Here is an 18602-nt window from a genome sequence, read left to right on the forward strand (position 1 = left end):
AATGATAAGACTGAGAACTTCCTATATTGGCGATGCCTACAAAAATATTTTGCAGAGAACTTAGGGCAAAGAGTATACTCTCGGCCCTAAATTCTCTGCAAAAAATTGCTAAATTGATTGATGATTGATGAAGAATTAGGGACCTTTTAAGTCTCCTATCCGGTTGTACACTCAGTATACATTATGCCATTTGTTTACCATGCATTTTTTCAGTTATATATATATATATATATATATAAAAGAACAATATTTCTCTTCTTTGTCTATGCCAATTTATACAACAGCCACTCATGTTTACAACTGTGGCTAAATGAATAACTTCCCAAAAAACAATCTCCTGAGTAAAATCAAGTCCCCAGATTCTGCCAATGCTTATTATTTTAATCAACTGTGAAAATGGTACAGGTGGTAGAAAACTAGACTCATTTGTTAATGAGTGATGAGGTGAATAGTTCACAAGTTCACATTGGAAATCTACATGTTCTCTGTTTATATCACATAGGCATTTAGTCATACTGAACTAAAATTCTGGGATATGTGTATATGTATCTACTGCACAGCTTCTGGCATGTAGTTAAGCAATCCAGCAGAGCAATATGAAGGTATATGGTCTGATTAATAAGTATCCAGACTGTTGCCATACTAATGAAGCTAAAGCACACAGAGTGAAGCCACTTGGCACAGATTGACCTTGAACTCTGCTCTGTTAGAACGTTTTAGCGTTCTAGCTCACTTCCACTGTTTGCAGCAGTGCTTGGAAGGAATGTGTGTAGTGTGCAATCATCGCAGTGACCATGACAGAAAGTTGAGCAGAGAATCTGCATAAAATTTTGCCAAAAGCTTAGTGATACCTGCTCAAAGGTGTACGCAAAGTTTTCATCGTTCTTGTGCAACTGAAACCTGGATAAGTTTTTGGTCAGCTGAAAGCAGTTTCGGCACAAACTTGGTAGACACGCGTCTCATACCCAAATCTTCAGTGATTATGAACTGAACCGTAACTAATCTGCACATCCTCTGATAACTCACAGATGGTGATTCAATGATTTCCCCTCACAGCTGCATGCACGTCTGTTATGTTTTCCTCGGTTTTGCTGGTTGTGGGTCTCCCAAAACGTTTGTCCCTATCGACATTTTTTCAGCCATCTTGGAAACGCCTGAACCACTCATACACTCCTCTCCATACACTTCCCGCAATTTCGCATAGGCCTCTGAGCAGGTATCGCCATGACAACTTTCTATGTCATGGTCAATACGATGATCACACACTACACACCTTCCTTCCAAGCACTACTGTGAACAGCAAAAGTGAGCTAGAATGTTAAAACTTAGTGTGCATGCACAACAGTGTCCAAGGTCAGTCTGTACTAAGCATCTTCACTCTGCTTGCTTTAGCTTCGTTACTATGGCAACAGTCCTGATCCTTATTAATCAGACCTCGTAACAATACCTTTCTAAGACACTGTTATATAAAATGGCCAATGTGCTTCTTAGTCCATTTCTGATCAATTTATATAAACAACTCACAATGTCTACAAGTGTCACAAGTATCATAAGGTTGAGATACAAAACAATTGTCTATTATTACAGATCTGCTTGATCAAACCTAACCTGATGCTAAACAGCAGTACTATATGGTACCTCTATATGGTGAAAAATGACAGAACCTCTGAGCAGAAGCTCCAAATACTAGTGGCCAAATCGCCTTCAATTCACACACAAGTCCTTAGATTCTAACAAAAACAAAAGAAAAAAAACTCTTCACATCACATACCATTTGCAGCCTTAAAAGAGGACACATTGGACAATACAATTTCAAATCTTCATTAACAAGCAGTTTTTCATGTCATCTTATTCAATTGCTCTAAAGAATGAGCAACCATCTCCAATATAAATCTAGACTTTATTTTTCAGGCATAATGCAATTTGACAAGCTTGGTTTAATCAGGGAGGGGGGAGTAAGCTAGAAAGTGATCATCGAATTTAGTTGATCTGATGGAGAATTTTCGGGCTTGTCTTCAAAGAAGCTCAGGCCTACTAGACATTCAGTAACATAAATATTCAAACATTTACACATTTAGTAAAATTTATTTGTCCAATATCAAAATATTTTGTAAGTACAGTTAAGACAAGATCTTTTAGAACGCAAACACACATGAAACTTATATTGATGCTTTGTTTATTTCTTGAGATGTTGAAATTTTCGTTGCTTCTGTGACCTAGTCCCGGATGATTCACCAGCTGTTGGAAATAGAGTATTGGTGAATTTTCTTAGGCTTCTTGGGACTAGGTACTTCTTATGTTCTCTTCTTTTCTTTTTGTAGTTTTAACTCCCGGTCACCAAAACAAAACAAAAAAGTCTAATAGGTGTAAAAATAATGTGTAGAAAACGAATATGAAAACAAAAATTTGTGCAAACGACCAGGGAGAAAGGACTTTTGGAAAATCACAAGATCCGATTTTTCCCTCATAACTTTCGGGAAAATGGATATATATTAATGACATTTTATAGAAATACCGTTCATATGGCATAGATCATGATTATAATGAAATTTGTGGAGAAAATGTTTTCTGAAGGGGTGGGGAGAGGACTATCGGAAAATTCACACAATGGTTTCCCCCACCCCTAATCTAATGGAGAGGTTTACTCAAAATCTATCCATTTCATTTTTGATACTGTTACAGTTGAAAAGTGGTGCTCGAGAATGGAGAATTTCAATATTTGTGAAGATTGTAATTTTGAATACTATGAATGCATCAGCACTTCATTGTAACGATCAGTTGAGTTCCTTCGTTCACACGGAGTATTACCAAACAGTGATATGCCCACAAAGAGAATATGCCTCACTCTAACAATTTTGAAGATAGCACACATTGAAACATACACACACAAAACATTGAAAGACTGGAGAAACAAAAGAATCAAGCCAAAAGCCAGGAATTCGATCACAATATCATACAAGATATTTATTTATAACTTCTCAACATGAAGAAAGTCTGTTGCACACGTTCTTCATAGAGGCAGCCAAGTTATACCTTCCTATCTCGAATCATTGCCGCCAAATAATTACCAAGACGAAGCTATGTATATGTATGTTTGTGCAAATTTTTGTTTTCATATTCGTTTTCTACACATTTTTTTACACCTCGTAGATGTTTTTTTGTGACCAGGTGCTAAACTAGATGCTTTAAGTTATGAAGGGGGGGGGGGGGGGGGGGGGAAACGGATCGTGTGAATTTTCCGAAATCCTCTTCCCACTCCTTCGGAAAACATTTTCCACACAAATTCTGTAAAATTTCATGGCAAGACTACCGCCCGTCCCCTCACCCCGAAAACCACCCTTAAAAATTTTTTTTCTTTTTCGACCCCCCCCCCCCCATTTTCGGCTACGGGGAATACGAATCTGCAAAAAAATTGTCAAAAATCGACATTTCTAAATTACCACCCCACCCCACCCCCATTTCCTTCATTTTTAACTTTTTCCAAATTTTTTTTCTTTTTTTTTCAAAATATGCGGGAAAATAAGATTATGATTCTGAAAAAATTTTCCAAAAATCTTCATAACATTTTTTTTTTCTAAATATGCGGAAATATACGGACATTATGATTCGGACAAAAACTTCAAAACATTTCTGTACTTACGGTTACAGTTTTAGGGTTAGTGTTGGGGAAAAAAGTCAAAACTGAAAAAGTGGGCTGGGGGTGGTGAGAATTTCACAATGCCAATTTTTAGCAATTTTCTTGAACCTGAAAACGTATCTGAAAACGGGGATTTTTGGCAAAAAAAATTTTTTTAAATAAACAAATTTGGGATAAAATGGGGGGGGGGGGGGTCTTTCCAATTTTAATCCATTTACCTGAAAGTTATGAGGGAAAAATCGGATCTTGTGAATTTTTCGTAAGTCCTCTCCCCACCCATCCCCGTTTGTTTGCTTAAATTTTTGTTTTCATATTCATTTTCCACACATTTTTTTACGCCAATTAGACTTGTTTTGTTTTGTTTTGGCGACCGGGAGTCAAACTATATATTAACCGTTCGACTTTCGACGGCATAATTGTTGTTTGACTTATGAGCCACCGTAAATCACTTTTAGTTCAATTCCTCTGAATATTTTATTTCTAAGTTTCATTACCACCATTCCTCGGGTTTTCTTTCTTTTTGTTCTTGTGATTGTTTTCGCCACATTAAATATATTTGAAATATCTGCTTACTGCAAAAGTCTACTGAAATTACTGTGTATAAGTCACTTGACAAAACACATCTATAAAGATATCGTTCGTTTCCCCACTAATTCTTAATTCTGACGAATTATTTTTACTGTCCATCCCAAAATCATTATTTAGTGAAGTTACCTCAGTGAAGATTAATGAAGGAATTAGTACAATTCACACGTGTAAAGTAATGGGACTGGTTACAAATTGGAGCCTAAAACACAATGCAATTATTCTAAAAGTGTCCAATTGGCAGACATTATTAAAACAAGCAGACAAAATTGTTAAGGTCTCGAAATGTTGCTTTGCAGTATTTGTTCCGACTCGTTACATTCTGATTTTAAATCCCGCTGAGGTCACTTTTGATTTTCATCTTTTCGGAGTTAAAATGATAGTAAAGTACTGGGGTCGATGATATCGACTACTATTTCCTTTGAAAACTTGACCCAGTGCACAAATTAGAATGTCATTGGCACTTGCAATACAACAGATTCATTATTTGGCTTTATTTGTGTCTTATTGTTGGCAGTAACCGCAGTTACTTCTTATAGAAAGTAATCATTGCTCAGTATACTTTAAAAACGAAGGTGAAATGAAATTTCATGAAAACGGAAGTAACCTTCTGCAAATATTTTAAAAAGTATTAGAATAAGTTATACAAGTTTTATTAGAAGTCAAAGCAGCAGTTAATATGCAAAACCATACAACAGCACGCACATAGAAACAAGTTGTACAAATTTTGACCCGAGAATAATGCAAATTCAAGTGAAAGCCTACGCTGAATTAATAAGAATAGTTTGTGTGTGTAACATTAAACATGATGTGAGTATAATAGGTACAAAAGTATGTTAAAACCAGCATATAAGAGACTGATTTAGGGAGATAGTATAAAGGTCAAGCAGAGATAAGTAACAGGTTATTAACACGTTGCTTAAATAAGTATTTTCTTGTAATGCTCTGTACACTTATCAGATTTTGTTTTATGAATTTAAAATAGAATTATTATTTAAAAAAGCAAATTAGCTCCCAGTATAACTACAAAATGGTGCCAACGCGACTTTTGTTTTCTCATAGCTTACTGGAAAAAAAAAAGTAGATTTGTAAATGAATTGGTGCACATGATTTGTTTCAATGATTTGAAACAGCATCAATTTATTAGCATCTCATGAATATATATCATTAAGTGGGCAAAGAGGATTACTTGATTTTAAACATGCATTTACTTATGGCATATACTGCATACAGTAAAATTCCATCTGACTTATCCCGTTGCACCTAAAATGTTGAGCCAATAAATGTAAATAGAAATCACGCCGCCTGGTTTATCACCACCACTACACACCCGGAGTCCCTCTCAGTTTGCGTTCTCCTTCCACCCCACAATAATTGACCTGAGAAAAGGTCATGAATACAGATCCCCCCCCCTCTAACTTATTAAAAAAATAGCCGTTTTTTTTTAAACAAAACAAACCAACACACAAACACGAATAATTACTACCTGGTGACTTGCTACTAACAACGAATAAATCAATACTTGACAAAACTTATTTCAAACTCATAACCGTTTGGTTTATTAATCGAGGAATTACTATCATTTATATTAAGTACGAGGACAATGTATAACATCTCATAATTAGTCCAACAAAATACTGATATTTTGAATATATAAATACAAATTATAAACTTTTGTTTTTATCAGCCACACTAATAAGTCGCCTTTGCTTCCGAATTTTAAGGACTCTTTAATTGCACATTACTCACGCTATTATAAGACACAAAGTGGATCATTAACCGGCAAAAGTGGCTTTCGGCGATCTTACGTTACTTGATACTCATATCGAAATATAGCCTTATTTATGCTTTTTATACAAACATCTCGGTGTCGGTTAACTTTTCGATAAATAATTAATCTACACTTAAACCCAGTAACCGTTTCGGAAACATAGAGGAAGCTTTATAAGTTTATTAATTCAGGGAAAACAAAATCAGCAACTTTCGTGAAGAAATATTAACCGAATAAAATTGTAATGAATTCTTTTTTTTTAATTATCAATTTTCAACCCAGTCTATGTATGCAAAAGAAAATAAAACATTGACATTTAAACAGGATATAAAAGAGGACAAGTGGTCATAGATCAGAGAGAGAAAAGAAGTAGAAACGAGAGAAAGGTAGTGGGAGAGAGACTTGAATACAGAAGACAGAAATCTATGTATATAAGAAAAATAAAAAATTATCAACAAGTAGGTCAGGCTAAGGTAAACACAATCTCCCGGGGAAGGCAGCAACCAGTGGGTAGAGACTTCAAAAAACAGAACACAGCTTGAACACCAAGCCTTAAATGTGTGTGTGTGTAAGCGTTATCACCTAAAATAAAATTCTACTTTTTTTTAACATTCAATCTAAAGTTAAAGTGTACGACAAATTTCAAACAAGAAATATTCGACTAATTTAATTGTTCTGGTTGACTGCAAATATATTTACTATATATATTATCTTTGCAGAGGTATGTTTCAGAACTTAATTTCACTTTGTAGAGCATAAACATTTTTTAAGTATGACTGCAATAAAAAATGAAAACAAATCCTGCTTATAAAATCCTTTCTATTACTTGCAAAACAATGTAGTTTTAGCAAATACTGAAAACAATTGGAAAAAAACAACACACAAAACAAAACACATTTTCACGAATTGGCATGCTATTCATTAAATATTATTTTTATATGGGTAAATATTTGCAGTAAAAATTGTAATTGACTAAATATAAGGGTTTTATTTCGTAACTTTAAATCAAAATTCTCAAGTTTTCTGCTTCCAACTCCACAACTACCTGTGAAAGTGGTGTCTCAACCTGACCCGCCTCCATCGAGGTTATAACAACTTCAAAGTAGTTAAACAAAAATTAACAATCAAAATGTGATAAAAAGATATACTCAGACTTACTTTCAAGAAGGTTTACAAATTGATAATAATCCTTTAAGTTTTGATATCCAAAAGGTAATTATAAAATAGCCAAAAATGCTTCGAAAACAGCCAACTTGTTAAAATATTCCAGGTAACAAGATAAAGAAGGTGAGAGAAATGTAACTAAAGTAGTCCATTCAACTATTGCGCTAGTTAGTGCGCAGTAATATATGCTAATGAGTTATCTTAATACCCTGGCGAATCACACACACGTATTCTATATACTTTCATAACTATTAATATTAATTTCATATAAAATATTTAATCATTCGAGTTACTCAATTGTGGAGTAGTAAAAAATAGTTCATTTTATAAACTTTTAAAAGTATTTTGAAAAAAAAAATTCCATTCCAAGTATACTATGCTGTCTTTGTGAGTTTTGTTTATTTTATTAATTCAGTAAAGTTTGTTGCAAAAGGTAAGAATAAAGCGGCTTGTAAGTCATTGCTCCTGATAATTATTTGTTGCATGTAAAAACAAACAATTAGGATTATTTTAAGTATTTTGACTAATATAAAATATTCAATGAAATACTGCTTCCTTATCAGATAAATTATTATTAAATTGAAACTATTTATTCTGTCTACTAATATACAAAACCACATAACTTGATAAGATCAGTTTAAATATTTAATGCAGTAGAAGCTGCAATGACAACGACAGTAGTAGCCATATCGTAGAGTGAGAGAAAGTAAAGAGAGACGAGGCGAAATTAATAGTAATAGTGACAGAGACGGCAGTGGTAGCTAGGACTCTTAAGTTATGTCTAATGAAATATAACTTCACTGGTGACATTTTTTTTCTCTTTGACAATTATTTCTAATTAGCTTTTTAAGACTAAGGGCATTAAATATGCTCACACTAATTGTTGACGCGTAGGACGTTCTGGGCCAATCCTATGATCGGCTATATGTCCACTCCGTCTTTTTTCTTATGAACGTTCGGTTTCTCTTTTAAGACGATGTGATATATGTAGTGATATTGGAAGGTGAAACTAAGTTGGGTTTGTTTTCAATAATTATCCAAATACTTTCGTAAAAACAAAAGGACGAACTAGTTAGAACTCTTTTAGTATGAGAACTGTGTGCAGATAAATACATACCCGCGTTACGGCTACCTTAGGTTCCGAAATTTCGTCCTTACGGAGACTCGATTCTTGGCACTTTAGCTAAGGTCAAATAATAAAGTCGACAATTCGCAAAATTATAATCACTATATATAAATACATAAATACACACACACGCACACATATATATGTACACATACACACACACGCGTATATTTATTTACTTTTTTAAATGTATATATATATATATATATATATATATATATATATATACATACACTAGCAGATATACTCGGCGTTGCCCGGGTTAAAGAGAATAATGAAATTTTAAAAAGCCGTCTAGATTACGCAGGTCTCAACTGCTAGTAGCTGAGATACCAACTTTCTACTTTGATAACTCCCCAACCCATGCCAGCATGAAACATAGGCGTTAAGTAAAATGTTAAAAGAAAGTTTTCAACTCATATCTGAATATAAAGTAAATACACGTAATTCAAAAACACGTTTTGTTAGCTTATTTCGTAACCAAAATGCAGGTACGGATTATAAGCGATGAAAGGCCGATTTTGCTTATTCATTTGGCAGAAGTAGTAGAGAGCCAATCCGATGATAAATCTGACCTTGGATCTTGAAACTTTGCATGAATCCTGGCTCAGTTAAATCTCTTGTGGCTCCAAATGATGTCATCTGCAGTGCAGCATTGTATTGTCTAATTTAGTTTTGGAAGTGCTTGGAATTTTGGTCATTTGATGACAACAGTTTCTTCAATGGCTCTGGATGTTGGGGGATAGCAGGGAGTTTAACCTTTCCACCACTGCAACACAGTGCAGGTGTCTCTCCAGACTACTTCCTTGCTTTACAATGTATGCACTCAGTTGTCATTGCACCAATGGAAACTCTGCATAATGATCTGCTGGATCATAATTGAAAGCTGCTTCATAGAAGTTGCTATTCTGAGCTGTTGCAACTGCTCTTTGTTCTGCAGTGGAGATCTTATTCCTTGTCTGCTGTGCATACTTCTGTTTGTCACTTTGAAATGCTCTGACTTTTGTAGTGCACAGTCTGTTTGTTTCTTGGTATACTTCCCTTTCTATAGCAGCCTCTCTTTCCCTCGACAGAGACATTCTTTTGGCTGACCTTGACATTGTAGACAAATTTGACACTTTCCTTCTAGGCATGGTTATATACGTATACAGGAATACACGAGTGCAGAAGGTAGTAAATAATGAAAATAACTGGGTAACGGAAATTATATTTCTTAATACGGTAGGCAGAAAGTTAATAAGAAATTTTTACAGAAAATAAAGAATTGTACGGATTGAAGCAAAATTTGTCACTTAGTGAACCAAAGAGCTAGTATCGAAGGAACCAGAAAAAAGCTGTTAACAACAGAAAAACACAAAACTGTTGCAAAAGTAAATAAGAAATTTTTAGGGAAATTAACTAAGTGTATGGATTTAAATGAAATTTTTGAAGTTACTTCTGTCAGTAAATTATGAACTAACTCTTATCAGTAATTTTGTCAACAACAACAACAAAAAAACACAAAACGTTGCAAAAGTAAATAAGAAATTTGCATGCAAATTTAACGAAGTGTATGGATTGAAGTGAAATTTATGAAGTTACTTCTGTCAGTAAATTATGTATGAAATTACTTTCACCAGTAATTGTGAACTTCTTTCTCTCAGTAATATGTCATTGTTGTTCGTAAATAGCGATTGAAAACTTAGTGAAAACAATAATGGTTGAACTTAAAAGTGAAAGTGAAAAATGAAAGTGAAAACAATAGAGTAAATGAGATATAAAGAGAGGGGAAGAGAGAGTTAACTAGTTAAACAAATAAAATAGATACAAACAGATAGATACAGATATATAGATATAGATAGATAGATAGATAGAGATGGATACAAAGATACAGTTAGAGAGATATAGAGAAATAGAGATATGCGTGAAAAGCAAATACACACATCACTGTTTTATATATTAGATGAGATTGTGATAATTTCTTGACCAATGGATGCCAGGGAGAAAATCGATTTCTGAAAGTTACTTCGCAAAGAGTTACCTACCTTCTCCATGTAACCCAGGAACAGGTATTTTCTGCCCTTACACATTATGTCAAAAATTTTAAGAGTCTAAAACCATCTCTGGAACATAAGTAATGTATGTTCCCAGTTTGGATAAAATCAGTTGAAAAATATGGCTGTTATAATCTTTTACACACACACAGAACGAGGTTTATAGTATAGATATGTATAGGCACATGCATGGTTGCGTGGTAAGAAGCTTGTTTCTGGTCAAACAATGTCGTTCATGTTTTTTCTGTGCACTGTAAGTAATCGTTTTTCTTGTTGAAATTTTGTTGATTTTTGTGAATTATTGTTGAAGACTGTTGTTGTTGACCTGCTGCCTGAAATTTCTGTGGCCATTTGGCAATTATTCAGTGGATTTACAACGGAGAACACATTTTTTTTTTTGTGGCCTTTGTAAACATTGTTGAGCTGCACCCCGCTCCGTAACGGGGGTGGGATTTGAACTGTTGTTCCTCTTGTGAGGAATTGGTTTTTGAACTGTAAAAAAAAGAGAAGCCTGCAATTTTCTTTTGAAAAAAAAAAAAACTGTGTTCAGCCATTTTAGGCTTCTTTGAGTTGCGCCACTCCCCTGACAGGGGTGAGATTTGAATCTATATTCCTTGTAAAAGGAAAACATTTCTGAACTGTGTAGGGAAGCCTATGTTTTTTTTGTGTTTCTTTTGTTAATTTATCTCTACCAAAATGTCGGTTGAGATAATTAGAGAAAAATGTTAATGTAAATAAAGTACACATATGCATATACATCTATACATATATGTATACATATACATCAATATATATACATACATATACATGTGCAGAGATATATACACATATATACATGCATACATATATGTATGTGTGTGTGTGTATGCATGAATATATGTAATGTGAAATAATAGTTTCACTTTTAATAGTTTCATTATTAATAGTGAAAGTATGAAAACTGAAACTATTATCTCACATTACAATAGAGATGTTATTGTTTCACTTCTGACACGTAATACCAAAACAGTGTAGGAGATTGCTCTGGGCTTGTATTAAGCAAGAAGTTAAAAATGTTTTTGCGTCATGACACTCCATGGAAGCTAAGTAATGTATGTGTAAAATTTGAATGACTCTTAGTGATGCACACATAGACAGACAATGTGTTTATTATGGTAGTTAGACTTTAGAGTCCCTCTTAGCATGATGCATTTATGTATAGTAATGCACTTATATAATATATATATATATATATATATATATATATATATGTATATATATATATATATATATATATATATATATATATATATATATATATATATATATGTGTGCGTGTGTGTGTATATATATATATATATGTGTGTATATATATATATATATATATTATACATATTATATATGTGTATGTATATATATATATATATATATATATATATATATACATACATTCCTGGTATTAAATTGATATTAATTAATATCCAATTTTTTTACCCTACTATTTTAATTATATATATATATATATATATATATATATATATATATATATATCATCATCATCATCATCGTTTAACGTCCGCTTTCCATGCTAGCATGGGTTGGACGATTTGACTGAGGACTGGTGAAACCGGATGGCAACACCAGGCTCCAATCTAATTTGGCAGAGTTTCTACAGCTGGATGCCCTTCCTAACGCCAACCACTCAGAGAGTGTAGTGGGTGCTTTTACGTGTCACCCGCACAAAAACGGCCACGCTCGAAATGGTGTCTTTTATGTGCCACCCGCACAAGAGCCAGTCCAGGGGCACTGGCAACGATCTCGCTCGAAAACCCTACAAGGCCAGTCAGGCGGTACTGGCAACGGTCACGCTCAGGATGGTACATCTTATGTGCCACCTGCACAAGAGCCAGTCCAGGGGCCCTGGCAACGATCTCACTTGGCTTGCCGGGTCTTCTCACGCACAGCACATTTCCAAAGGTCTCGGTCAGTAGTCATCACCTCGGTGAGGCCCAATGTTCGAAGGTCTTGCCTCACCACCTCAGCCCAGGTCTTCCTGGGCCTACCTCTTCCACGGGTTCCCTCAACTGTTAGGGAGTGGCACTTTTTCACGCAGCTATCCTCATTCATTCTCACCACATGTCCAAACCAGCGCAATCGTCTCTCTTGCACACCACAACTGATGCTTCTTATGTTCAGCTTTTCTCTCAAGATACTTACACTCTGATGGGTATGCACATTTACGTTACACATCCAGCGGAGCATACTGGCTTCATTCCTTGCGAGCTTACGCATGTCTTCAGCAGTTACAGCCCATGTTTCACTGCCATGTAGCATGGCTATTCGTACACATGCGTCATACAGTCTGCCTTTTACTCTGAGTGAGAGTCCCTTTGTCGCCAGCAGAGGTAAGAGCTCTCTAAACTTGGCCCAGGCTATTCTTATTCTAGCAGTTACACTTTCAGCGCACCCACCTCCACTACTAACTTGGTCACCCAGATAGCGGAAGCTATCGACTACCTCTAGTTTTTCTCCCTGGAATGAGATAGAAGTTGTTTCCTGTTTGTTTACAGTGTTTATTGCACCTGAACATCTGCCACATACAAAAACTAACTTCGTAGTTAATCTGCCTTTGATATTGCTGCACCTCTTATGTGTCCATAGCTTGCACCGGGTACATCTTATAGAGTTACTACCTACTCCTTTACTGCATACTGAGCAGGGCCATCTACCTGAAGGGGTTTGTGTTTTATCTACCTTCCTACTTATTAGGATTTTGGTTTTTGCTAGGTTGACTCTAAGGCCCTTCGATTCTAGTCCTTGCTTCCACACCTTAAACTTCTCCTCTAGTTTTGATAGTGACTGCGCAATTAGTGCAAGGTCATCAGCATAGAGGAGCTCCCAAGGGCAACCTGTCTTGAGTTCCTCTGTGATCGCCTGGAGGACTATGATAAATAGGAGGGGGCTGAGGACGGAACCTTGGTGGACCCCTACCTCTACCCGGAATTCATTACTGTACTCATTTCCAGCCCTCACCTTACTGACAGCATCTCTGTACATGGCTCGCACAGCTCTTACTAACCATTCTTCTATCCTAAGTTTCCTCATTGACCACCAGATAAGGGATCGGGGGACCCTGTCAAAGGCTTTCTCCATGTCAACGAAGGCCAGGTACAGAGGTTTATCCTTGGCTAGATATTTCTCCTGCAGCTGTCTCACTAGAAATATGGCATCAGTGGTGCTTTTACCTGGCACGAACCCAAACTGCATCTCATCTAAATTGATTCGCTTCCTAATTAGTTGGGCTATGACCCTCTCCGTAACTTTCATAACCTGATCTAACAGCTTGATGTCTCTGTAATTATTAGTATCTAAAGCGTCACCTTTACCTTTGTAGCAGTTTACTACGGTGCTGCTACACCAGTCATTGGGTATGACTCCTTCGTGTATCACCTGGTTCATAATATGGGTGACTAGGCTGTAGCCAACACTGCCAGATATTTTGAGCATCTCTGCAGTGATTCCTGATGGGCCGGGGGCTTTCCCTGTCTTCATACTCTTAATTGCTTTAAAATATACACACACACACATATAATATGTTAGAACTTACTCACAAGGTACTGGAATCTTATATGTATACCATTCTCCCTAAATATTAGAACTACAGATGCAATATCCCTGCATATCTCATGTCTATTTTCATTCCTCCACTTCATTCTCTATTTCATATCGTATTTAGAATAACTATTGCTTAACTATTTTCTCACACCGTCTCCGATGAAGGGATATATAAAATATCCCGGAAACAGCTGTAAGACCTTCTATTTATAAATGTCCTGAAATCTTTCACGGCCTTGGATTTTTATCTCATTCTGAAAATGTTTATATATACATAGGCACAGGAGTGGCTGTGTGGTAAATAGCTTGTAAATATCTTCTGGTTTCAGTCTCACTGCGTGGTACCTTGGTCAAGTGTCTTCTACTATACCTCAGACTGACCAAAGCCTTGTGAGTGGATTTGGTAGATGGAAACTGAAAGAAGCCCATCGTATATATATATATATATATATATATATATATATATATATACATATATATATGTTGTTTATAGTTTCAGCTTAGAGCTGTGGCCATTCTGTCTGCCTGTCTTTTTGTGCGCCTATAACTCAAGTATTGTTCATCTGATCGTGCTGAAATTTTAAACATGGATATATGAGAGAGCAGGGTGTACCATAATCTAAAAAGATTTTCAAAATTGTTGGTTTCAAAGTGAGAATTGCTATTTTGGTAATCTTTTTGTCCTGTTTGTGCCACCATTAAAAGCAACAAGTTTACTCAGACAACCGGCACATATCATTTCGCTAGCAACAACGGGAGTACAGGATGACAGTCAGCCAAAACCGTCGCTATGCTGTCTTTCTTCTTTCCTCTCTCTGTCTCTCTTATGATGTCCAATTACACTTGAAGTTGTATATATATATATATTGTGTTAAGATTCGTTATCAATCAATTATCCTTATTGAGAAGAAACAGTCAAAAGTAACCACCACATACAATCATTAAACATCTCCACTACTTAACACCATCCAAGTTAATCCTCTTCACCTTTACAGCAGACATGAAAAACTACGAGGTAAAGGCAACCATTTTAATTAAGCAAAACAGAGAAAAAATTGATTGTTATTAAAACGTGTAAAATTTTAGGGTTAATAATCTTAATCTTTAGTTACAGTTTCTCATTCAAACTACATAATAGGCAGAATTGTCAGATTAAGACAGTAGGGTGTTTTGAGGGAGATTTGGCTGCTATTTCTAGCAGGTCTTCCTCATTGGCTCATACATACATATATACATAAAATCGAAATAAAATACTTAAAGCAACAGGTGTCAAATACAAAAGCCAAGGTCCATGTAGTGTCATGGGCCAAAAAAATTTCTGTCTTGCCTAATGCGAGCTCCTACTATTTCAGTATTACGTCTCTATTGAGTGTGAAAGAAGTCTATCTTATATATATATATAATATATATATATTCCTTATGCATTCCAAAACCGAGTTACAGATTTTGACGTATGGGGTATCAAAAAATTCAGTACTATTTCGGCTACAAATTAAACTTAATTTCCATTCATATATTTGCATTTCAAAAATTTTCCATAAATCAACTATTGTAAACATTTTATAGGATGACGTCACATTTTCTATATGTGTGTGTACTTTAAAAGACATTAATCATCACAATACACATCTTCACTCACTCACTCTATCTCTCTCTCACACACATGCGATTGCACACACACACACACACACACATGTCCATTTCATATAGATGTACATACATCTTTTACTTTCTTTCTCTGTCCTTTTCGCTTTCTCTTCTTTCAATTTCTGCTCTCTTCCAATAAATTTTTATGGAATGAGCCAGAGAAACACAGAAAAGACATAATCTCTGCAGAAACAAGTATAAAGCAAGGAGGATTGTAGAATACCGAAGGCAAGAGTTTGAAGAGAGAAGTGAGATGAGATTTTCTCAAGATCAGCAAATGTATGTTGCAGCACTTAATGCTGGATCATTAAATCAATGTTTTAATGATTAGACAGAGGTCCAATAGAATAGCTCTCACAAATAGACTACATACAAATTCGTTCTTCACAACTCCTGAAGCTGTTTTCAGATATGATCCATCCCATTCTTATAAAAATGATAACTCCGTCCAAATTGGTATGCTAAACACAAATTGTCTTTTCTGTAGAGCTTTAAAATTTTCAAATGAAACAAATGGTATGTGCTGCTCAGGCAGTCAGGTAACATTGCCAGCACTACCAGCTCCTTCTCAACCTCTTATGGATCTGGTGGAAGGCACTTCCATCCAGTAAAAGGATTTTCTGAGCAATGTCAGACAATATACAACTCTGCATTTCAAATGCCATCGTTTGGTGCATCTAAGAAGATAGATAAACATGAATTTACACTGACATCAAAGTTCAAGGGCAAGTCTATCACCTCATTGATTCCCAGTTACCCACAAATGAACAACCACAGTTCCTCCAAATTTATTTTATGAGCGATATAGGACAACAAACCCGAAGGAGGTGTTAAAATTTCAGATGATGGGTCATGTTAGACACAGTGCTGACTGCTGCAAGAGAGAGTTATTTGATTTTTGAACATATCGAAAAGCTGTCAGTGGATATCACTGACAGCTTTTCGATATGTTCAAAAATCAAATAACCCCCTATCCCCAATTTTCCCTAGCAGGTTAGGGCCTGAAATACTCCAAACAGACGCATAGCATGTTGCTTAGTCGAATTAGTCCATCATTTACTCCACAAATGTTTGGTTGTTAAGGCTGCACTTTCCCATGTCACCTGTTTCAACATAACTGTAATATATTATATACAAGCTATGCCTGGAGCCTGGTGTTGCCATCTGGTTTCACCAGTCCTCAGTCAAATCGTCCAACCCATGCTAGCATGGAAAGCGGACGTTAAACGATGATGATATATATATATATATATATATATATACATAAAAGAAATAATTGAGATTCAGTTGAATTAGGTACATAAGTTGAAGCATCAAGTCAGTCCAGTATTATCTGCACAGCTCGAAGTAAGGTAAATAAAATCAAAATAAGCAACAGAATATCAAGTAGTGATGCAGTACAACCGTTTCAAGTGGCTCCATTTAACTGAAGAATGATTGCATTGTTCAATTAAATGGAGCCGCTTGAAAAGGTCATCCTGCATCACTACTTGATATCCTGTTGCTTATTTTGATTATATATATATATATATGTATATATATATATATATATGTATATATATATATATATGTATATATATATATATATATATATATATATATATATATATACATATATATATATATATATATATATATATATATAGGTGTGTGTGTGTGTGTGTGTGTGTATTTGTTTGCCCCCACCAACATCACTTAACAACCAATGCTAGTGTGTTTACGTTCCTGTAACTTAATGGTTCGGCAATAGAGACCGATAGAATAAGTTCTAGGCTTACAAAGACTAAGTCCTGGAGTCGATTTTCTTGACTAAAAGTGGTGCTCCAGCATGGCCGCAGTCAAAAGGAATAAAAGAATATATATAAATAATACTTCATTTAGAGAATTAACATTGCTAGAATATATATATATATATATATATATATATATATATATATATATATATATATGTATATATACTGTTGTGTCTGGGGAGAGTCATTTTCTTATTGTGCCTTGAAATTTAACACACTCACCATTAAAATTTCCACTTATTTCTTATTTTTATTTTCCTAAAATTTTCATTGCGTCTTGCAACCTTATCAATAGTCTTGATTGTCCAGACTATTGAAAAGGTTGCAAGACGCAACGAAAATTTTAGGAAAATTTTTAAAAAATAAGAAATAAGTGGAAATTTTAACGGTGAGTGTGTTAAATTTCAAGGCACAATAAGAAAATGACTCTCCCCAGACACAACAGAATATGCTTCAACACATGAAATCACATAAAAAATCTTGCAAACCAAATCCCAAAACGAAATATATATATATGTATATATATATATATATATATATATATATATATATATATATATATATATATATATATATTATATACAGTGGGGGACAAACACAGACACACAAATATATGCATATATGTATTTATATACAACAGGCTTCTTTTAGTTTCCGTCTACCAAATCCACTCACAGGGCTTTGGTTGTCCTGAGGCTATAGCAGAAGACACTAGCCCTAGGTGCTATGCAGTGGGACTGAACCGAGAGCCATGCATGTAATATATATATATACATATAATATATATATATATATATATATATATATATATATATATATATATATATATATATATATATATATATATATATAATATATGTATATATATATATATATATATATATATATATATATATATATATATATATATATATATATACACACACACACACACATATATATATATATATATATAATATATATGTGTGTGTGTGTGTATATATGTTTGTGTGTCTGTGATAGTCCTGTCTTAGTCCTCCAACCATCTCTTGACAACTGATGTTGGTATGTTTACGTTCCCGTTTGTTAGTGGTTCAGCAAAAGAGACTGATAGTATAAGTACTAGGCTTACAAAGAATAAGTCCTGGGGTCAATTTGTTCAACTAAAGGTGGTGGTCTAACATGGTCGCAGTTAAGTGACTGAAACAAATAAAAGAATAAAGAATATATATATTACGGGCATGTACTTGCATAGCAAGCGACCTGATCTGAG

The 18602-nt window shown here is 34.8% G+C and overlaps 1 protein-coding gene across 3 annotated transcripts in view; it reads right to left on the reverse strand.

The window, feature by feature from the left end:
- Positions 1 to 7861, reverse strand: part of LOC106868481 (uncharacterized) — a 72056-nt gene extending 64195 nt beyond the window's left edge. For all 3 annotated transcript variants that reach the window (XM_014913768.3, XM_089356093.1, XM_014913767.3), the window contains exon 1: positions 7152 to 7861. The gene's annotated coding sequence lies outside the window, so the exon portion shown is untranslated. The remainder of the gene's footprint in view (positions 1 to 7151) is intronic.
- Between the last annotated feature and the right edge of the window lie 10741 nt (positions 7862 to 18602).

The sequence above is a fragment of the Octopus bimaculoides genome, chromosome 1 (genome assembly GCF_046866305.1).
Source record: "Octopus bimaculoides isolate indiv1 chromosome 1, ASM4686630v1, whole genome shotgun sequence".
Lineage (NCBI taxonomy): Eukaryota > Metazoa > Mollusca > Cephalopoda > Octopoda > Octopodidae > Octopus > Octopus bimaculoides.